This window comes from Ambystoma mexicanum, chromosome 6p (genome assembly GCF_040938575.1).
Source record: "Ambystoma mexicanum isolate Mex_15411 chromosome 6p, UKY_AmexF1_1, whole genome shotgun sequence".
NCBI classification, from domain to species: domain Eukaryota; kingdom Metazoa; phylum Chordata; class Amphibia; order Caudata; family Ambystomatidae; genus Ambystoma; species Ambystoma mexicanum.
Genome location: NC_090935.1, coordinates 103,934,321 through 103,958,013, shown reverse-complemented (window position 1 = coordinate 103,958,013; position 23,693 = coordinate 103,934,321). Strand labels below are relative to the sequence as shown.

At 43.9% G+C, this 23,693-nt stretch overlaps 1 protein-coding gene across 1 annotated transcript in view; it reads left to right on the top strand.

Annotated features, from left to right (window-relative positions):
* The first annotated feature begins 975 nt into the window (after positions 1 to 975).
* Positions 976 to 23,693, top strand: part of LOC138511246 (endonuclease domain-containing 1 protein-like) — a 64,298-nt gene continuing 41,580 nt past the window's right edge. Inside the window, exon 1 of the mRNA XM_069626787.1 lies at positions 976 to 1,106. The gene's annotated coding sequence lies outside the window, so the exon portion shown is untranslated. The remainder of the gene's footprint in view (positions 1,107 to 23,693) is intronic.

The following is a 23,693-nucleotide window of genomic DNA, read 5'->3' as shown; positions in this document are numbered from 1 at the left end:
GCGATTTTTGGGGATATTCATTGCTCTCAGTCACCCCTGGGAGTGACGCCAGTCTTTGCCTTACCTGCAGCCTTGTTCTCAGCCCCGTCTCCGGCTTATTTGAAGCTGCAAGGAATGATTTCATCCCAGCGACGATTTTAAGTAGGGATCAGGTGAAGAGATATACGCAATCACCACGCCACCAAACAGCCACACAACAGCCGACGCCCTCTACTCCTATCGGGCTCAACGCCGCTCGGCAGCGCTGTCTCTGCTTTTGTGGCAGAGGATGTCACGTGAGCGGTCACGTGAGCCACAAAGCTCCGCCTCCTCCAGGAAGCGAGCAGTTGTCTGTGACTGCCTGTGGGTGCGCGAGTGATGACAACTCCCAGCGCTTACTCCAGGCACAGGCGCAGCGTCCTGAAGATCCCAATGCTCAGGTGATGCGCAGTTAAAGGTCCGTTTTCAAAATGAGAAATGCAACATGTATTCAAACGCTCCTGATTTAGGCGGAAAAACTCCATATTTTTTGGGTAAAAATGTTGCTGTTTTATCACTGTTTCAGTTTTTTACTGTCTCCCTCCTAAAACAAATCCCTAAACTCAATGCAAATCAATGGGAACATTCAATTCTCCCTCTTTCCGTGACAAAACCTTTCTCTCGGGAAATCCAAAATATTGTCATGCAAGGTTATAAATGCATGCTTTACGTGTGAACCTTTGGGAATCGTGCAGAGTGTGAGCGTGACAATCAGTACGTTTGCCTGGGAAAATCTTTGTGAAAGTGCGCTGTTGAGTACACTTCTGGAATCTCTACCCTGACAGAGATGAAAAGACTTCCGGATGGAGAGGCAGGCAGACAAATGGAAATAGACGTGAAAAGGTCGCGGCCATTATTGCACAGAGCAGCCAAGCTGCGCCTGTTTACTTGGCACGTGGACAGGGGCACTGCGCATGAGTTTGAAAGAAGTGACCTGTCACGTGTTGCCCTTCACGTCGAGCAGTGAACACCGATTGCACAGAACACTGAGGTCCACAAAGGGGATAGATAACAAGAGAGGGAGGCAGGACAACTGTGCGAGTGATGTTCCGGACTTGACATCCATCTAAAATCTGGCCCACAGAAAGGTGAGTTCATCACTGGCTTTAAATGAGGCCAAAGATTCAGATTATGTATTCATACTACGTCACTGTTTTATAAAGCTCTTTTATTTTCAGGTAGTGCTGCAATGCTGCAGTGCATAAATGGGTCAATAAGTATTGAAAAATAGAACCAAAAGAATTCAGTTGTTACATTTATCGGGCTTATAGTTCAGCATGCTTATAATGGACAGGTCGCTGATATAGGCTTGTCTTTGTTGTAGTATCTTGCATTATGTTATGATATGTTAGGCTATGTCAGGTTATGCTAATGAATCTTATGTTATGGTATAGTAACTGATGACCCCCTTAAAATGTCATTGAGTCTGAAATTACAGAGTAGGAGACTTCAGTATGAGTCTGGCGGAATCTTTAGTTGTTGAGAAGATATCACGCCTTCTGGCCACAGCCGATCGACTGCGTTGGGTCAGTGGGACAATTTACCAGAGTAGGTTTAGGGGGGGAACGGCAGTAGGGTTGATGGGCTAGGGTTGGGGGGTGGTCAGGTGTGATGGGGTAGGTGGGTGTAGAACTGTGGGTATACGGGCTAGCCCCATTACAAAAGCATTAGAATAAAATACGGTAACATGTCCCATGCGGCAAGATGCCATGGATCCATTGAGAATCCATGGGATTTAATTTCATAGGCAAGATTGAGCTGGTTGGAAGTATCTGCTCCAGAGCAGGTTCTTTTCACAGTATTAGAGCACAGCTTGTACATTGATGTGTGCCTTTCTGCATGAGTTGGGCTCAGAGGGAATTCAGATAAGCACACTGTACATTGGACATTGTAAAGATACTTATAATTCATGCATCTTTTCTTCCGCAACATATTCTCTGTATTGTCCTGTCACAGAATCCCATGCAAGGTACATGGTAGTACAACATTTATAATCATTGCACCTTTCACATCTGAGTTTATACAAAACAACGACCCAGCGCCATTTTGTCATTCAAAGGTGTTGGATCTGATCAAGGCGGTTTAACAGTCAATCCTTGGTGTTCTGCTGAATATTCTATAAACGGTGCCCAAGCATGCAGGTATTGCCCATACCACCCCATTCTAAGCCTTGTAATGTTCTCTGCTATTATTACACCCCACATCTTTATCCACCACATCTGCAGAATCAGGCTCTCTGAGCTCTTCCGGTTGCAGGCAATTGTGGTTTCGGCTGCTAGCAGTTTCTTTAAAAATGCTGGCGGAGACGCGTCATGGTCCTGCATTGTGACCATAACATCATCCACATAAAGGGATAGTTTATACTCCTCGCCATCACTCAATCCCCTTTATCGTTTTATTACCCCGGATCCTGTTTGCAAATGATTCCATTGACATGGCGAATATCAGAGGGGGAAACAGGCAACCTTGCCTGGTATCACGAGTGAGGATTAGATTGGGTGTACGGGCCCCGTGTATTCTGATAGTCGTTGAGGGTTTCTGATAGTTAGCCAGTATCAGTTTCCCAATGTTTGGGCCAAACCTTAATGTGTTCAGTGATATGCGACTGAGCTCCCAAACCACTTTGTCAAACATGTCAAAGCATGTTCTTGATGTCTATAATGTTAAGTGGCCTCTGGATATTGTCCTGTGTATTTCTGTCTGTTATGAACCCTGTGTGGTCCTCATCCATCACTACCGAGAGGATTGCCATTACTCAGCGTGCAAGGATCTTTGAATAGATTTTTGCTTTATTATTCATCAATGTAATTGGTCTGTACAATTCACAGCATGCTAGGTCTTTACCAGGCTTCAGTGTTGAATATGACAGACTCCTCCATTGATGGTGTAATCATAACCGTGACTGAAAATTATTTTTCAAGTGTGGGATCAGTTTGACTGTAATTTCTTATAAGATGCAGATGAGAAGCCACCGTGCCCAGGCCGAAGCCTTATGGGATGTAATTGTTCATACTACTTCAGTTGCTAAGATGGGGCCTTCTAACTCGCGTTGATTTTCCACCGACAGACGGGGAAGTCCTGTGCGCTGTACATAACGCGTCAGGTCTGTCATTTGTCATGACTCCCCAGTCAGTAATTTTGTGAAGTAAGCGTGAAGTATATCCGACTTCCCTTCCTCGTCGTATTTCATCTCTCTTATTGCGCTTCGGATCGTTCTTAATTTATAAACTAACAGGTGATTGGCCTTATTGACTATCACTGTTTAGTTTTAAGCAGTGCTTGTATTGACCTATCTGCTATGTGTACTTCCAGGTTACTCCAAGCTAATTTCAGATTTTGTAGTTCTGCACAGGATTTAGTCAATTTATGTTCGGACTCTGCTTTGCAAACTGCAACTTCTAATTGTGATCAAATTAGTCTTTGGGACTTTGTATAAATCGCCGTAAGTATTATTATCTCGTCTCGTATTACTGCTCTCATAGCGCCCCAAATGGTCACCAAGGATTGCCCTGATTTGCTGTTGTCTTGAAAAAAGTTTGAGAAAGTGTCTGCAATTTCCTGACATAGCACACCATCTTTTAATATTGGATCGTATGACTTCCAGAAATTGTGATTTCCAGTCGCTGAGCCTCTCTATCCAAAGCGACTCCTGGGGCATAATCCGATGTAGCCCTTGGTGGATAGAACGCTCACTATGAAAGGGAACAGTGATCCGGAAACACGTATGTGGTCCATCCTGGAGAGCCCACCATGTAGATGCGAATAGAATGTGAAATCCCGGGCCTCGTCGTTAGACAACTTCCATGCATTCACCACATTTGAGGTGATTTTATATCAGCCCTACAGTCGTGGCCACGTTTCATCATTTCATTATTGTAATTGGTCAGGACCAGTGGGAGGTGTTCGTGTTTTCGCCCTACAATGTGGCCAACTTTTAATAATTGAAGAGATGACTTACACAGTGGGCACTGCTTATGGTCCTGCTGTGTGGCTGATCTCTTCTCAGTACAGTGCTGCTATCTGGTCCTTTGTGAGTCCTTAGGTGAGGGTCCTCTTGCAGTACTGGAGTGTTTGTGTCCTTTATGAGTAACACATATTTCAGTACTGCAGTGCTGGTGATTTGTTGATATTTTACTGGTGTATCGTGCAGGTGGCACACTTGTTTTTAATTTAGTAGTGTCACCTTTCAGTGTTGCGTTATTGATGGCCTGTTCATTTAGACGTGCACTTATCTGAACTTTTCACTCCCTGCATTGTGGGTCACCCTTCAGGATTTCAGTTTTCGTGTCCTGAGTGTGTTGACTTGTTGCACTGCTGCAGTGAAAGTGGCCTGTCTGTATATATTTTATTAGGCACATTTGTTCTTAGTCATTGCACCATGGAAACAGCACTCACCCATGTCTCTAACTTCCTCACTACCCACACTCATCATGCCAGCTATTCTCTATGCTTCTTGACCGCTCTCCTGCCTTGACGACTTGCCATCCGACTCTCTAGTCGGCCTCTGGGGCAAAGCCCTTGCTTGGGTTGGCCTAGCGGGTTGATTTCTTTCTGCCTCTGGAAATACTGGAACATCTTCTGTCATACCTCTACCAGTCCTTGGCCCCCTTTTATTTGAATGATATGTTAAGGAATGTATAACGTGCTTGCTCAGCTCAAGTGAATCTTGGTACCAAGGGTATCTTGGTGCTAGAGTAAACTACCTCATCAAAGGAAATAGTCAACAAAGTCAGTCATGTTTTTCTACCAATCAACCATGTGAAGCTATCTAAACTATAGCTAATCTGTTGTTCTATGCTCTGCTGGAATAGAGTTGAGTGTGTCTGACCGTACAGCAAAGGAGCTGCTGCCACATTTGGATAATCTAAACTTAGGTGTAATGAGCACTTGTAGAGAAGCCGATCTTGGTATCCAAGGTGGAATGCATGGCTTGACTCTATCCTGAAGAAGCGGAGAACCCTGTTGCTGAGTCACATAGTGAGCCATTCAAAGGGTCATAAACTGTGGCAGCAAGTGCAAAGTTGGCATGGTAGAGGAAAACTGCCCTCTCCATTCCAGTCTCATTAGCAAATTGCCTGCCTCACTCTTCATGTTCTGCAGGCTGTTGTGACAAATATGAGGATGTCGTCCCTTATTCCCAAGGTGGAGACTTTTCCCATTGGGCCAGGGCAGTGCGTACTCTGACAATAGTGCCTCTAGGGGAGGTACACCGATGGAAAATCCCCTGGGATAGGAGCTCCCTTATGGGATTGGGGCCAATCATCATCCAAAATCATGGCATCACCCAGCATTACCGCAACCAATCCCTTTCACAACTCCAAGTCATTCAGCCGGATGCAGCTAATATATACTCTTTTCAAGTTAAACTAACTTACATGACAATACTAAAAATATCATGCATGTAGCCAAATCAATCTACATGACAATATTGAAAACCCAGAGTATTATGCATGTAGCCAAACTATCCCACATAATGAAAGGGAAAAACCAAATAACACAAAGTATTATGCATATAGCCAAACTGACCTACTTAACAGCATTGACAAGTCAGATAATAGAAAATATCGTGCATGCAGCTTGAAAGATGGTACTGTAACGAAGAAGATGGCCAGGAGTACAGAGATCACTTTCGACCAACCAAACAAGCAGCCTAGTTCAGTGCCATCTTAACCACTTTTGGGGCTCTGGGCATGGACATCTTTGGGACCGCCCTTTACCAAACCAAAGGAATTAAGTGATCAAGATATCTGGTAGCACCCCCCACCCCCTCGTCCTGATCAAAACCTGTAGGTTGATATGCTGCCTTGTAGCATTCAAAATAAGCACGTTTACTCCCTTTAAGTCCCCTTATCCTTTTCATTCTTGCTCTAATCAGAATAATGCGCTAGTAGTATTTGAAGGCTAACATTAGCAGTCTACAAAGAGGTTACTTCTGTTCTAGAATAGATACAGGATACTTGTTATCAATAGCATCCAGGAAGGTATGCAGCCTGTAGTATTAATGCAGGACCGTATGTAAAAGGTACATGTAACCCAGAATAGACAGAGAACTCACATTAGCTGCCTCACAGAATGCAAAAGTGTTCAAGCATGGATAGAAGAGACCAATTGGAAGGAAGGAGAAAGCTACATATACCACAGCATGGATAGTAGATGCAGATTAGAAGCTACCAGGAAGGTGTCTGTATCCAGACAGACTGAGATAAGAAGTGGGATATGGTTTTCACATAGTGTTGCCATTAGATATCAAGGGAACAAGGGCTGTGGTGTGCAATATATCAATGCTCACTATCATAATGGAAGCAACACTATAGCCAGTGAACCTATGAGTGAGGCTTTTGTGAAGATCATACCCTGCGAAGGAAGTCCCTCTCAAGGGCTGACAATTTGGAAAGTTTTAGGGACTGGCAATTTTGAGAGGTTAGGCAATACAAGATTAAATGAGATGGCCAGGATCAAACATTGGTTAAGGAGTGGATGTGTGCCAACTCTGCAATTTCTGCATTTGAACACTTTCTTTTCCAGTTCTTATCATGAACTAAAACAATCTCATTGTATACATCTGATTTGGAGGGTACACAAATCACATTACCAAACATGACCATTTAGAAAAACAAAATATTATAGAAGGGTGTTATGCAAAATGGGAATGATTCTAGCTACATTCTCTCCATCATCAAGGGAAGGATATAAGTACCAGCATACCAATCGATGTGATTTAACACATTAAATCTGGGTTTGTCTTTCGTATTCTAAAGCTTTAAATACTTCCAAAACAATGGCTTGTGACATTGTCATTTATAAATGTGCATAAAAACCTTTGACTTTTACAAAAAAGCAAACCGTTTTGTCTGTCAAACAAGCAGAACTTAAAATATGCTTGCCTGAGCCCTGCAACATCTGGTATGCTCTCTTCAGTCTACCACCCCAGTTAAATGGCCTACATAAGAAGAACGATCAAGTAATGGGCTAAACAATACTACTGCATGCAAGAAGGCAAACCTCACAAAAGACAGCACAGTAATGTAAAATATATTAGATGATTTGACCAGGATCACTGTATCGTCTGCTGACAAAGCCAGGATACAAGCATGAATGCTTTTGTTCCACAGTCTTGAATTTGGATACTTATTCATCTCTTGGACTAACAGTTGAGGCTCATCATTGGAGGCGATTGCCTAGGTTTTACAACACCCCATCTGAACAAACCACTTTCTAGACCTTCACCATTCAGATGGTATGTTAGTTTGTATAGCAACCCCTATCTGGTGCAGGTACATTGCTGAAAATAGCACCTGATGTTCTATAAAACAAAGTACATATGCAGGTAGGTTTATAAACTTCAAACATAGCAAAGGCTCATCCAGCTTTGCTGGAATATGCTATTCTAATCTTTCATATGAACACATATCTCTGCAATGAGTGCTTGACACACTGAGCTAACTTCTAAACGATTGTGCCATTCACTTTTTCAATATGCATTTCAACTTTAGCTATTTGCACATGATAAACATAATTCCTGCAGGAAGGAAAAAATGCCGTTAGGAACACATAAACTATGTATGCCACCGTGAACACAGAAGGCATTACATGATTAATTGATCAAGGCAGGATATGCTTGTCAAAACAGACAGGTAATGGGCTTAGAACCTCATCAACATGCCATAAAATATCCGGACACGTGCTATTAAGTCTGGTGAACAATGGAATCTTACTTCTTTAGATCAGGCAGCCTTGTGGGGCACCCTCTCCAAGGTGGGGGCCATGAGCAAGTGCCCCTTTTGCCCTTCTATAAAAAGCTCTCTGGCCTAGTTTTCCAAGATCAGCTTCAAAGAATACATCAGTCCAATGTGGGAGTTCCAGCGCAGTTCAAGCTCAGGCGCAAACAAATGTGCTGTAGAGATGCGAGAGAGGGAATGCCAGGAGAACAGGAGCCAGAACCAGATGAGAGACGAAGTGCGGAAGGAACAGAACGCGCAATTGCAGAGAAGCCTCCGTCTGCATGGACGCTGCAGGCCCCGCTGGACGGCTTAACGCTGCTAGAGCCTCCTGGAAGTAGTGTAGACCACCAAGGAAGAGAAAAAATTGTACACTGAGCGCCCGGGAGCTGCTAGAGGTCTGAGGCAAGGGTGAGATAAGGAGATGGAGAAAGAGGGTCTGGAACCTTACACCAAACAAGAGATAACACAAGAGATAACCATGTGCTTAAGAAGCAAACCGAACAAGTCACATAAAGTATTGCGAGTCAGGGGCCCGTACCAACATGAGAGATTGAAAATAAGAAGATCAAGAAAGACTGAAAGTAAAGGAATGCTGAACCTGGTAGCAGGACATGCCTAGCTGACAGGATATGGGAACTGTACAGCTGAGAAACAGTTCCTCTTGAGTTGTATTCTCAAAAGACGTCTAGGGGGAAAGGAGTATAACCCTAGCATTGGGAACCTTCGCTTGGGAACAGAGCATATCATGCCAGTAAGAAAAAGGAACTGTGAAAACAGACAACAGTGCCTATGCAGCCATTCAGAGACTTAATATAAGAAGCAAGCTAGGGGAAAGGCGTACCAGGGAGGGGCAACACGCTCCGCAGAGCAACACAGGTTCGATCCCCGGGTCTATGCTTAGAAACCTCTGGGTATTAAGTGCATTATAATCAATTACAACCCTAAGACTGAAATCTTGCATTTTGATTTACCCTTGCAAGCGTGGCGCAGGGTTCTGTACGCCACACAGTCACGGACTAGCCTGGAACTGTGGGCGGGAATAATATGGTGGGATGGGCTGTGGGGAAGACAAGCAATGGAATAACGTCCTTGAACAAATCACGTATCCTGGATGTTTCTAGAATGATCCCCCAGCTCATATCTATCATAACAGAAGATATTGACTGGATCACCCTGCCATTGTTCCTGGAGAATAGCTCAGGGCCAACGTGCTTCCATTGGAAGCAAGACGACGCAGAGCAACACAGGTTCGATCCACGGGTCCATGCTTAGAAACCTCTGGGTATTAAGCGCAGTACAAATAACCACTTACAACCCTAAGACTGAAACCTTGCATTTTGGAATATTATCTTTGCAACACATTTTACTACCAAGGAAACCTGGAACTTTTCTGTGGTTTGAAAACACAAAGAACCTTTTTTTCCTTTGAGAAGAGCTCAACCTTGCACACATATATTAGATTTGTTAGTGTTAGGGACAGATGCAGGTTTTTAGGACACGACAATGACAGACTTTTTAGTTTCGGACTTGCTGACAATCTCCTTAGTTTCCTCTGAGGTAGGGAAACCCCTCTAAACTTTAGGGATGCCGAGGCATTTCGTAACCCACTCATTATCAACAAAAGTCTTTATCCAAAATTCTACGAGTATTGTGTCTGAGCCTACCTATGCACCCTTACACTGTGAATTTGGGGAGTTCAAAATGAATGGCTTTGGAATAAACCAGATGGCTGCCAATAGAAGCATTAACCAATTGAACTCTGTGGAAAGTAGTCATGAAATATACAGGAGTCGGGTAAGATGAAAATAGTGGGTCACACCTTCTCGATAATTGATAAGGCAGAGACCACTCTGTCATTTCTAAAAGGCGATAGACGTGGCCCTAGTGACCAGGGTCAGAGAAGAGAGGAGCAGATTTCAGCAGCATCAGTGTTTGCTTCATGATCTAAACAGCATGCATTCTTCAATGCAGAGCCACACAGCATTTCTTATGTTTTCAATGTATTGACCTTCAATCGGTTCTGCTTCATCCACTTCTGTTAAACCTGTGGCCACATGGGGCAACTGATGCTATAAGAATAGTAACGATAGAAGCACCAGATTGTTTGCCTCACTGTGGGTCTGGTGAACCAGAGGCCTTTGTTCATTTTTGTGTTCCCCAAATTGAATTTATATAAAAATTCACATTCATAAATAAAACAAAACAACCTCATGATTGGAAATCTCACAGTCAGAATACAGTAAATGAATGAGTGTCTTTCCAAACGGGTATTCGTATCTACCCCCATCACTGTTGGTTGCTTATTAATGAGTATCACATTTTTGGAACCGCCCCTCAATCTCTCCTCCCCCCGGACACTTCCAGGTACATCACTGTTTTCCGTAATTTCCTCATGATTTGCTTGTATCCGAAAGTCCAAATTGAGACCTTTTTACTAGTGTGAGCTCTATACAATCGTCTCATCCATGGCGCCTTATCTTTACCCCTTTTAACTTTTTAATCTACAACGCCCTACGCCTGTATTCTTTTGGGGCAGTGTAAAAGCATGCAATCGGCTGAAGCTACCTTTAGAAATTGTCCCCTGATTCTGATACATTTGCTTTCTGTCCCCTTAAGTTCTCTGATATGTGCTCCAGTGCACACATCTGCCAGCATTTGACCTGTGTTAATTTCATATTTTTCCATCCAAGCTACTCATGCCTCCTGGCATCTTGGTTAGTACTGGTCTTGAGAGACACTGAGTTGAGACGGTTCTTGGAAAAATTGTTCTTCTCACTGTCTACTTGTTGCAATGAGGTAATGTGTGCCCTCTCCCAATATCTAAATACAGTGGGGCAGCAGAAAGTTGAGGACCACAAAATATACATTGTTTTATGATACCGTTTTAGTTTTATAATATATATATATATATTTTTTATATTTCATAATGTTGATGCCAGTGTGTGTATCGTGTGTTGTATCACAGCATTAGAACCTCTCTGCTGCGGCATGTAGCTCCTGAACTAGCTCCAATACGACCTGAGAGTCCTCAATGTTTCAATGAAAAGATAAACCATGAACGTGAATCGGTTCTGTCAGAGCTTCCTATGCAGGTAACAAATTTGACAGTATACACATAAAATAATGAAGGGCTCCATGATAAGCTCTGCAAGCGCTCACTAGGAGTGATTAGACAAAAGGTGACAGATTGTGTACACCGGGTTAGAAAAGACTGAACCCAGGCTAGAACTTGGTACCTAATACAGAGGAGGAATACAGCTCCACCCATGGTGGGTGGTTGGCGGTGTATATTTTTGGTAGAAGATCTTAAAGGATGAGGGCAAAGACACTGCCATCATCCCCATTCCACTTAGATTGTCCAACTCTGACCCATGCCCTGGCATGAAGCCCACCCGAAAGTCATCAATAGGCCAATGAATGCCTGTAACTTCGGGGTTGCTATTTACTAGGGATAGCGAGCTGCTAAATAGGGATAAGGTTTGCCGGGTCTCCAGAATCAAGGGTTCGATTCTTTACCGTGCCAGCCTAAAGGTAAGCTATCATGTAGGAAGCAAGATGATGTCTCACACACATGGCCTCACACTGTGGCCAATCGTGTTATGCTGTACACTGCAGCGTGCACGCCGAGGCTAGAGGCATTACGAGTATGGTGCTGAGAGCTCATGTATATCCAGCCAGTGCCATGTGAATTGCTTCTCTGTGTCCTTGATCCAGCAGGGCCTCATGTTGCCATTGCAAAAATATTAACAAGTCAGTATTTGGGTCAAGGCAGTGTAGTGACCATTGTCTGACACACGTCCATTGAGCTAGGGTTTTAATGTTTAGGTGACTACAATTAGCACAGCTTTGAACTCAAAACCCCTAGACATCTCCAGGTAGCTACCACATATTTGAATTCTATTAAGATATCACAAAATACATGCCCTTTGTAAAACTGTTTAGTTACAAAGCGTCTCCTTGTTTGACTGACAGAATATTGGCTTGTTGTTTTGTAGAACTTCAAATGTCCCTCACGGCATAAATGGCACATACACGTCTCTGTGAAACAATGAGTATAAGTAGCTGCATGTATCACACATTTTCCTTCCTCTTTATATATCGCTTCATGCCAGACTCCTCCATCTTCTAAGTGCACACTGGGTATCAAATCCATGTTATATGTCATTTTAGGCTCACGTCACTTTGCATTCTGGTTCTTGTAGCTACCATTAATGATGGAGGAAACTAAAGCTTTTGTCCTATTCATTTTGCTTAGTAGTGTCAATCAGGATTTTATAAGTATATTGTCATGTTGGTATTCTGTGTGGTTTTTGTACAATGCACATTCAAGTCCTATGGGACTCCATGTAATGAGGGTTTACCAGGGTTTCCGCTGCCTGGAATATCCCGGTAATGCCAGATATCAGGCAGTGGAATCAGTAGGGGCAGTTTGCCGGTATCCCACCCGAATTACCCGTGGGATACCGGCAATCTCATAATGACCCCCTGTTTTAAGGATATATAGGAATTTGCTGTACGGTATGAGTGCTAAAAAGCCATAGACTAAACAAGCCTGGGAAACAGATCTAGGTCACTCGAGGATTGAAAAGTGGGAATGCGCGTAGATAATTGTTAAGCGTGTCTCCAGAAATGTATTACATAGACTGGTCCAACTGGATGTTCTTTTTAGGACATATATGACACCATATCGGCTTGCAAGATTTAATAAACAGGCTTCCCCCAATTGCCCATGGTGTGGATCTGAACTGGCAAACATGTTGTATATGTTCTGGGATATGATATTTATAATGCACTTAATACCCAGAGGTTTCTAAGTGCAGACCCAGGGATCGAACCTGTGGTGCTCCGTGTCGTCTTACTTCCAAGGTGAGCACGTTGCCCCTGAGCTATCCTCCCAAGACCAAAAAAGCACTGCCCTGTAAGATAAGAAAATATTTTGGAGTCAAGGTTCACATTGAGGTCAACTTCCAGTGATGGAAAATAGGTGTGACTGACTCAAATTGATTACTATACTTGCACATTTCAGTTAAACAATAGTGATATGTGAAGAATCCTGTTGATCCCTCACTAAAACCGGTATCTGGAATTTGCATCGAATACCTTTCCATCGAATGGATTTTCATCGAGGGATTTGCAACGAAAAAATATGCATCGAATGTATGTCTTTGGGGGGTAAAAGGTTAATTGTTTTGTGGTGGGTTTTAAAGGGTAAAAAACAGGGGGTTGGAGGGGGACCCCCCTCCCCACCCCCAAAACAAAACAAAAAGCACTTGGTGCACATTTTTTCATTGCAAAACATTCGATGGAAATGTTGCTCGATGCAAAAAATTTGATGGAAAGACCATAAACCACTAAAGCCCTGCCTTTATTCTTCTTCCAGGTGGCCGTGGGAGGGCAGATGCTTCCTGATCCAAACCCTGCGGGTGGTTTACTGTGGGAGAGTCACCTGGGTGGAGACAGGGCCCAGGGTAATGAGGAGATTCTGTGGGATGAGACACAGGAGGTCATTGCAAGTTTACCGGTCCAAGAACTACGGTACCGGTAAACTTTCCGGTACCGTAGTTCCCAGACCGGCCAACTACGAGTTTTGCTCGTGCGCGATATTTCGGCCGCCAGGTCTGTCCTGGCAGCCGTACTGGCACCCGCGAGCAGAGCAAGTCGGATGCACTGGCACCATTCTCAATGGTGCCGGTGCATCCAACTTCCCCATTCCCATTGAGCCCTATTGGGCTCAATGGGAATGGGGAGTAATGCATTCCGGTGCCAATTGGGAATGGGCAATTACCTGGTCCGTCCGGGCCCTAATGACCCAGTAATTGCCCATTCGCGGCTGCCAGAAAAAATTGCAAGTTTGGTGGCAGCCTGCCGGTTTTATCGGCAAGGCTACCACCAAACCTATAATGAGGCCCACAGAATCTTACCACTGAAGGGTATATCCTTGCCACTATACCAGAAGTGGTTATGGCCTATTGTCATTTTAATATCTCTCAAACCTGCTAAAACTAAGATGGTAAACCCTAAGGTTGTAACACCCAAACCTATTGTACTAAAAGAACACATCTTTTGTATCCCTAAAATCAAATGCCCTCCTCAATACCAAAGGTACGCCGCACAGAATGGTGGAAGTGTGTTCTCTACCTCATCTTTCCCTAATACAGTCAAAACCTACAGCCCCTCTGTTAAAAATACTAAGGGAATTAAATCTGCCCTTAAAAATGTACAAGAAGTGGAAAAACCTAACTTTAATAATGTGAACTATGTGTCACAGAATCCGATAGAGATTGAGACAAAGAAGAGGGCTGAAGAAGCATGTAGAAGTGGAGGACAGGCAATTTAGCTTAACAGCCTTTGCCAAGGTCAGGCAATTAACAGTAACAGCCTGCACCTGAAATTAATTGCCCCATATAAGAGGCATAAAAGGCTGCAGCAGGAGGAAGAAGGAGGAAGGAGTTGGAGCAAGTGCTGGAAGGCTGAAAGTAGTAATAGAAGTAGAGGTGCACAAGGATTGTAGTTCATGAGGCACTGGAAAAAGCTGATTTAACCTGCAGATTCTGAGAGGATCCTGTGTTCACAAACACCAACCCTGCCTTGCCGTGGCTGCACTGAGAGAAATGTGCTGAAAGTGAAGGTCTTCCCAGGTGCAGTTACTGGCTGTAATTGCAGAGCCGTCACTGTGCTGGAACCTGAGGACCGTGGCAAGAAGCACGCCGAGGGTCAAAGGAGGCAGGAGACTCCAAGTTGGTGAGTGTAAAGATTGGAGGGGGGTATCTCTACTTCCGCCCTCTATATGGCAGAGTAGAGGCACAGAGGGGAATGTACAAAATTACCAAAGTGTGCAATCCTCTCCAATGCATTTCCCGCATCATAGTGAGGCCGGACCAAAGACACCCATGCTGCAGAAGGGTTTAGAGGGGTGTAGGTCCCAAGTGTGCCTAAAAGTGTAGTAGAAGAGGAAGAAGTTGGGAAGTGGAAGCTGCCCTCAATTGCAGTGTTCCTGGAGCCGGTGAGTGAAAATTGGCACCCAGGTTCAATCATAAACCCTTGCCAGTAATTGTTACCAGCTCCAAAGTGGCTCACGTTAAACATGAAGCGGTTAAAAACTGTTTGTCCTTGTGAAAGCCATTTTTTACAATGGAAACTATCAGGTGCACTTCATGTACAAGTTATAGTGCTTGCGTTTGAAGAAAAGCAGTTGATTTCACTCAGTCGAACTTTTAAATGTTGCCGGAATGGTTGCGTGTCTACAATGAAAAAGGGAAAGGCTTTGCAAAGTGCTCCCAAAACTCTGATGCTGACTTTCACACTTTTTACAAGATCTTAAGACAACAAAGGAAGGTTGTGTGTGACCAATGTTGATTCCTGACCAGAGTAGAAGGTGTCTCGGTGTTGGTTCCATGTTTTAATATCGCCGCATAAATATCACCACGCAAAAATATTGCCATATTTCTGCGGCGATATTAAGGCATGGAACCTGCGGGAAACACGCCCACAACCCCAGCATTATTTTTAACGGAGCGGGGGACACCCCCGCAACCCCTGCTACCAAAAACCCCCATAAATTAACCCCCACAAAAATATTGTCTATGGCCGTTCCAGACTGTATTTTTAGTGGGGATAATATGTAGTGATACCCTTGGTATTAATACTTGGGAATATAAACAATTACAAATGCTTAAGGTCAAAGAACTACCTTAAAGAGTGAATGCGTATGCCTGAAAGTGTTTTCTCAATGAAGACTGAATATTGTAACACTAAGAATGCACATTCTATAAATGCAGGAGTTGTCATATTAATAAGACGAACAAGCATTACCGAAGCCAAGAGGCGAACCCTTTCTATATTGAAGAGAACCCTGTTTAAGTGCATCCACCTAACGGGCAAAGTTGTTAAAGGCCCAGTATCCTCCGACACAAAAGGGACATTGTTAATTGAAGTTGAAAGTGTGGCAATACAGCTTCCAGGTAGCTACTGGAACCAAGAAGGTGTGTACAAAGTTGGGAAAGGGTGCTGGGTGCTTGTAAGAAGATTGAGCAAACAACCTGTAATGCTGAGACTGTTGAAGATGAGAGAAAATCAGTCTGGGAGCAGAGGCAGGATATCCTTGTGGCAGTAAGGCAGACAGAAGAGGCAAAGAAGCGCCCCTTTTGTTGGGGCATAGGAAAGAAGAGTGCCCTGCCTACCTGCAGAGGTCGAAGTGTCTTGTCTTTAAAATGCCTAACTATTCTAACATATAAAGTTGAAGCAGAAATACCTGAACTCTGGTTGTGTTTAACACTGTCAGTAGATATCACATTGAAATTGGTTGAAGTAGTGGCATACTGTGGAACCAAGGAGTCAGTCTCCAAATTGACAGTAGTAGAAGGGTTGTTGTCAAGAGGAGAACAACACCCCAAGAAGCAGCATCCTGTCAAGTATACCAAATGTACTGTAGACTTGTAGAAAAAGTGGCTAATATATTGTTTGAACTGTGGCATAGAAATCTGGGAAGGAAGGCATCCAGTATTGCCATTGGTGCTATATCCTTGGCTGGAATTGGAAAGGGATCTTTTCAACTGAAAGCTGAAGAACTGGATTTTTGTTTGGTGAACTTTTGTTTTATTTGGAACTTACAAGAACTGGATCAAGACTTTATTCTTCTGTTTGAACATTTGGAGGAATTGTCCTGTGACAATCCTGGGGAAGGGATTTACCCAGAACAGGTGCAGGTCATCCAAATTACTGGTTGTTGGTTATTTATTAATTTACTTTGTTTATGATTTACTTTGTATGTTATTGTTGTTTAATGTGAGCGCCAGTTCATTTCTGTTAGTAGTGTCTCCCTTTACTCTTAGACTAGGTAGGTAACTCCCTGCTAGAGTAGGGTTAGCATCGATTTATTTGCATCATTTGTCTGTTAATAAAATGTTTAATTCTGGGAAAAATACCAGCAGTTGTCCGCCTTGCATTACTGACCCCTCACAGATAGCACACACAGGTGTTTTGAGCTGCATGCTGGGGCATGTGGTCCAAATGACGCAGCAGTCCTCTTAGAAATACTAGCATAGTGACAAATCAGTTGATTCACATATAGAGTTATTACAAGAAACAATGACTACCTAAGAGAAAACAAGAATACATTTAAGTTGCATGTTCGCAACAAATATCCAAGAACCAGCAACTATATAAAAGGGATGAATGAGTATGTGATTTGTATGCTGGGAAATGGTGTTCTAAATAAACTGTAGACCATAGGAGAGCGCTCCTATGTGACCTAGAGGTTTATTTAACCACAGATTTGCTGCATTTCTATGGGACCCAGGTGTTGGTGTTGGTTAAACAACAGTAAAAGAGAGCTTTTCAATCAACAAAACAAAAGTGTCAGAATGGTCAAAGAGAATATTTCCTGCTTTAGATAGACCAACGGTTTTGAGTTCACAACACAACACCCTGTTTTAGAAAGCCAGGATCCTGAGTATTACCATCTAATAGTGCTCAAAAAAGTCAGCCACTGTCTTAGGAATTTTAAATGTCCTTGTAGACTTTGTGAGGGGTCAAAAATGTGAGGCGGACCACGTTGTAAAGTTTTCTCAATAAGTGACATTTTATTTGATTTAAAGGTTAGATGAACGCCTCGCTATCCCCACCCTGATGAGGATTTCTCTGCCTAAAATAAACGAAAGGAAACACTCTTACAAAGGATATCTGTCCCTCACACCTTTACACACAGCACATGAATAAGGAAATGCATGGCATTTCAAAATAACACACAATTGAATTTACAATGTAATCCCCTCTCTCTTCACAACCTGGGCAAATTCCCTTAAAGCTGGTTCAAAAGTGAGTCTGTGCTTTAGTGCAAAAACAGAACGCAAAGAAATCCTGGATCTCAACAAAAGTTCCAACACCGTTTTATGCTGCTTCAACTGGTCAATGGAAAGTTCCAACACGAAAAGTGCAAGGTTTTTCTTTCACCCATAACAAGTTCTCAGTTCACAAATAGCAACAATAATTGTCTTGGTCAGCAAGATTTTTGCCACAACAAAAAGATGAATTCCAAAGAAATACAATTCACAATTTGCAAGGGTTTTTCCTCAGCTTTTCTTTAGTACCACAAACAACATAAATTGCCTCCACCAGAACCACTCCATAGCACTTCTTCACCTGCTACATGGAGTACTGCCATGACAGGCCTACTTTTCCAAAGGTTTGTCAATTGGGAAAACTCCCCTGCCCGAACAATGTTTCACATCAACAGTGCTTTGGTGGTTAAGATCAACTGACAAGAGGTTCATAACATTTAAAAGTGTTAAACAAAATGTAGTTCAGCAATTGCAACATCTCTCAGAGGAAACACAATTCAGATTGATGCTCTTTGTTATTCTTTTACAAATTATGTTCCCCCTCTGGATATCCCTTCCCCAGAAGGGCAGCCTTTTTGTTACTCTTGTTTCCCCAAAACACCAGTGACCAATGACTGCCAAGGATCGGGTTTCTTTCTGCTTCTCCCTTGGCTTTGGCAATGTGAGTTTCTACCAGCTTTCACCAAATGTTGGACAAAATATGGGCAATATATATGTCTCCGAGCCTGTAGACCTTCCATTAGCCCCTTCTGCATTTGGCCATCTGGACTAAATTGCGCTTGCCTAAGATTCAAACTCTTTTGGCTTGGGCAATGCTTTTAGGTCTTCTCTTTTATCAATAGGATCTCTTGGCTTTTGAAATACTTGTAGGTTTTAGCTTTTAATATCACCCCACTGGTTTGCTGGGTTTACCAGAGAATCACACCTTTAACTTTACAGTAATTTGCATTGGTTACAAACTTGCTTTTCACTCGTTAGATGTTCAAAATCGCCTTGGGAATCACTTTCCTTCTACGCGAGTACCGCGTCTGTTGCTGCTCAATAGTTCGTTTTCAGAATTGCACTCTGAGCTTCTGTCACTTTCACGTGAGTAGTGAATGCTCGTTGAATGCCTTCATGGGCTGTGCTATGGGGGATGGAACGCTCTGGGATCACTACAAACCTGTGAATTCACTGGATCGTACAAACGCCTCCCTTCCCATTGTCGCTCTCAGGACTTCTGCTTTGGTGGATTCTCTTTGCTTCCCACTGTGCAGCCTCTGCAACAAGGGTCTCCCATGAGAAAGCTTCTTCCCTGCATGCTTCCCGCTGCATAACCTCTGCCTTTCCAACTGTGGGGGGCATGGACCCTCTCAGGACCAGCAGCAGCAATCTGTTGCACAGGTGTCCCAGCGTCCTCTCTCTCCTCCAGCAGCGCATGTCACACTGCTGATTCCAACTGCTACTGTTTCTCTCCTGCTCTCCTGGCCTGCACCTGAGGGGGCTTTTTAAGCCTCCCAATCTCCTTCAGGTTTGGGTCATTGGGATTAATGAGACTACTCTTACAACTTTGCACCTCTTCAGTCCTCTTCCTCGTCTCAATACATAGGGAAAAAAGTTAGTTTTATGGGCTTGATTTTCACTTTCAAACACACATTGGTTCCTCACAATATTCTTTAAAGGAATGTTATACAAATCAGACACCAAGCTTAATTGACAAGGAATGGGCAATTCTTTTAAACTATTATTTTCTTAGACATTCGTTCACTGTACCGCTGGGCATCAGAGAGGTATCTAGCTTTCCAAGTTTTAAGATCTTTATAAGGAGTTTTATGCCTCCCAATGCCTGAGAGTTTATAATTGATGACATTCTTATTGACAGGCGGACCTTGTGGAATAGCTAAATGGTTATCGCAACAAGCTATTACATACTTTGGCATTATGGAGTTATCCTCCCCAAAAGATGGCAAATACGGTGTCTCATCCCACATATTCCTCTCACTCCCCTGGGCCTTTTCTCCTCCCAGTTTATCCTCACACAGAACACCTCTCCCAAGGTTAGGACCAGATAGTGTCTGCCTTTCCCTGGACACCTGGGAGGAGACTTTAGGCAGGGAATTAGTGAGGGATCCGTAGGAATCATCACAACTTATTATGTCAAGAAGTGCACAAGTTTGTGCCTCCAAGACCTTGATGAAGCTCATCATTTTTGCCTTGGCCCCGTCTCGTCCTCGGATAGTTAATGCCTTTGGCAGTTTTTGGTTCAGACAACTGAGAACCATTTCTGTCCTCAGGGATCTGGAATGGGAAGGAGCACAATACCCCCTTCTGCCCTTGTTGCTTCCTGTGCATTGCTGTCCAACTAACGTAAAGTTAGGAAGGTATTCCCTCTTGCTTGGGTTGGGATGGGTAGATCTTTCTTCCCTTCTACGTGAGTACTATCACTAGGGCTTTGAGTTTACTTGTTTTCAAATGTGTTTATTGGTATTAGGTTGAAAGTAACATAGCATCTGTCGGTCATGGTTACAGTGAAGTACGATTTGCAGATACAGCATTGACCGCATAGGAACAAAGTAATAGGGCTTTGAGGTAGTACTGAAGTCCCTTTTATTTCCACCCTAGTCTGGAGACACACCCTGTTTTCTGGCATTACCGAGTAGATGGCCCCAAGCTTACCCTGCCCTATTTAGAATTTAAAACACAACCCTCTCACATTTTTCAGAAAGATCTGCTGCCCCCTCTGCCTGTCCCCTGTCAGTTGTATGTGATTCTCCACCTAGGCATGGGATCACTGGGACTCCTTGGAACTGATCCCGTTCTTGTCCCGGTCCAACTCTAGGTGACTCTCCTTATCTTCATACCCCAGATTGTTCTCTCCTTCTAGTGCACCTAATCCTGCTCCATTGCCCCCTACTGCATCCACTCCTAGTCCTGACCCTCATCACAATCTGCTGCATCACTCTCTCCTGATTCTCCACCTCCTCCTCTCTCTTCACACTTTGTCCACACTGGAAATGCCATCTGCACCTTCTCAATGCTGTGGCCTTTTCTTAATTGTTTAATAAGGTGATAGGGGAATATGTGCTCTGATTGGTTTCAAAATGAGCTCCTCGGGTCTCTGTTCATGATTGGCCTTTGCTCCTGGGCCAACAGCTCCTCTCCTTGTGGGTAGACTCTCTCCTTCTTTATGTCCACATGAGAGTAGCTATGTGAAGTCGAAGACCAGCTGTTACTTGGGTCTGCCATGGTAAGAACAAACAGGGGACTTTTGGCGGTGTCCCATATCTGCAGTCTTCCTGCCTGAGTCGTGAGGAATAGAATGTGCATTCTTTACTTGTTTGCAGGGTTTTGACAACTTTGGTTTGTGGTAATGCAGCAAGTGTGAGCACTTGATTACTGTCTCTGCTGTGTATGATTTTCTTGGAGGCCCAGTCCACCATTCATGTTGGGCTTTGTCCTTGTTAGGGAGAATTCTCTGTAAGGCTAATTTCCCAAACCTAGTGAGTCCCCTAGCAGCTTTGCTGGATTTTTTGGGGTTTATTTTTTTCTCTCCTGTTAAGAGTGATATTCTTTTGCTCCCACTCTTAGACATGATTTGAGATGTTCCTTTAACTTTCTATGGCCCTCATTACGACCCTGGCGGAAATCGAAAAACGATGGCGGAAATGCAATACCGCCATCGAATACCGCTCGGTGCGAATATGACCCGTCACCGTAAAGTACGATGCCATTAGCGACACCGTAGTGAACGCCAACGCTAACTGCACCAAGTACGCGCACGCGCGCCATGCAAAACCGTAATTACCACCATGGTGCAACGGTACGCGAATTCTGACCCTAGCGGACATTTACTTAACGCCATCAAGCATGGCGGAAAGTACCGTTCCGCCATGGTGAGAATTACGGCATCGTGAACCAACCGTAAATGGGCCTACTGAGTGCCTGTACACCACTCCCTGCCCACATTGCACAACTCCTCGTAGGTGCAATGAAGTTACACAATGCAACCAGTGAAATGTACAAGTCACCCATGCATGCCAACGAACAAATGAATGTAGGGGCTCCAAGTGCCTTGTGAGTGGCCATCCATATTTGGCATGTCACCATTGCCGTACTGATGCAGCAGAGGCATGTGAAGGTTCAAGTACAGCAATATGAACTGAAATATGAGACAAAACAACAACAGGCCCCCATCGCTTGACACCAGTGTAAGGCAACATTCAAAGCAGTATCCTGAGGGAGACTGCACCAGCCCTGTACTCTTGCCAGTAAACAAACCAACCATCAGCATAAGCATGTACCACACAAGTTGGCAGAGTGACTGAGCAGCCAGGCTCATCTCAAGAGGGGCCAATGGGAGCTGCAGGGCACAGATGGCACGAATACAGAAGCTATTCCAATGGACATGACCTCAGTCTCCCTCCAAGAAACGCACGCAAACACAGGCACCTGTGACCAGCCATATTCTGATAATCACATCATTCCACCAATCCACCTGGCTGACCGGCATCTGTTACACAAAAGCTAATCCCCCGCCCCTGAGCATGACATCATTAAAACAGTCATAATGGCAGCCCCTATCCCTGACCTTACTGGGCTTCGTAGGCAAACGCGGCCAGTAAAGTACCACGCAACTATACTCAGAAGCCGGAACCCAATGCAGATCTTCTCACAATACATCGCTCCACAAATAGGAATATGCTACATTACTTGCAAAGAATAACGCTACACGGTTAATATCAGAATAAAATTTTAATGCACATCAAATTCACCAAGCCCATACAGCTATTAGGTCATAAACTCCAAAATATTTTTCATTAATGTGGGCTGCATCCGCAATAAATGACCAGCTTCTTCTTGTGTGACGCCCTGTTCCTTCATGGTACACAGGGGCTACATTCACGTTCAAAAAGGCAACATGGAAGCGCCTAGAACCGCAGGGCCGTCCCATTAGGTAGGCACTAGTCCAGCTGAAAGGTCGATATGTTGCTCCTAGCCACTAGTACTGCGTAAGGGCATGTGGCCCATTGGCGATCGTCCCATAAGATCGTAATGGTGCTCCACTGATTAACTCGAAGCAGCAGGTGTCGGGAGTAAAAGCCATCTGCAGGAGTGGCATACAGATGGCAGCGGCAAAAGGGGAGGAGATACCTGTCACCCAAATGAAATGAAAAAGAATAGTATGGGCATCAGATCTTCATTTGAATTACTCACTTCAATGATCACACTAAATCTACAGCCATATGCATGCTAGCCCACTCAAAAGGATTATTTCCACCCAAAAATCACTTGCGAATCATAACTATATAAATCGAGGTGAAAACACTATTACAAACGAGTGTTTGTGTGCATGCGTCTGTTAAAACAGAATCCATTAGATGGGATTAGTAACGTGCATAGACACAAGTGTTTGAAGGCGCGTCGAGACAGGGAGGGTTCAACAAGGGCAGATAGACGATGGTCCCACTATGGCAGCTCTGCATCACATAGCGCAGGGGAAGTGGATAGATTCCAAAAAGCCATGTACATGGCAAACTCTCAATTAAATCATCTGTCCATGCATCCATACATCATTCCCTCATCCCGGTATAAAAACGCCTGATTATTTACTCACATAACATTTGAAATTTCCATTGAGTCTGTGCGTAATGCAGTCTGCGAAATCCACTGTGCTCCAGCCCGGAATTCTAGTGTTGTGAAGTAACATGTATTTGGGAACGTCCTGCCTTATCGTCCACTACGCTATTGCGCATCCCATACTATTCATATCAATCATTGCATTCTCGCCATGGCCCCTGTCCGAAGGACATTAAACAATAGAACGTTATATTTGCAGTCAGACCTGTGGGCGTCTCCTCGCCGCTAGCTGAAAACCGAAAGCGCTGTCCTTCGAATTCCTCATTTGCAACATCACGTCGAAAAGGCATCTGTGACCGCTTGAAATCACAAATTCATCCATGTAGTGCGGCAGTGTGTGAAAATGGCAACTGGCTTCACTCACAAATGGGACGCCCCGCCCGTCGGTGAACCTCGGTACAGTGCTGCATGAGGGTCCACCGTTAATCGAGTACTACATTCCACTGACCCTTCACAAGTTTGTTCGCGACTGCAAAGATAGTATGTGAAACAATGGGAC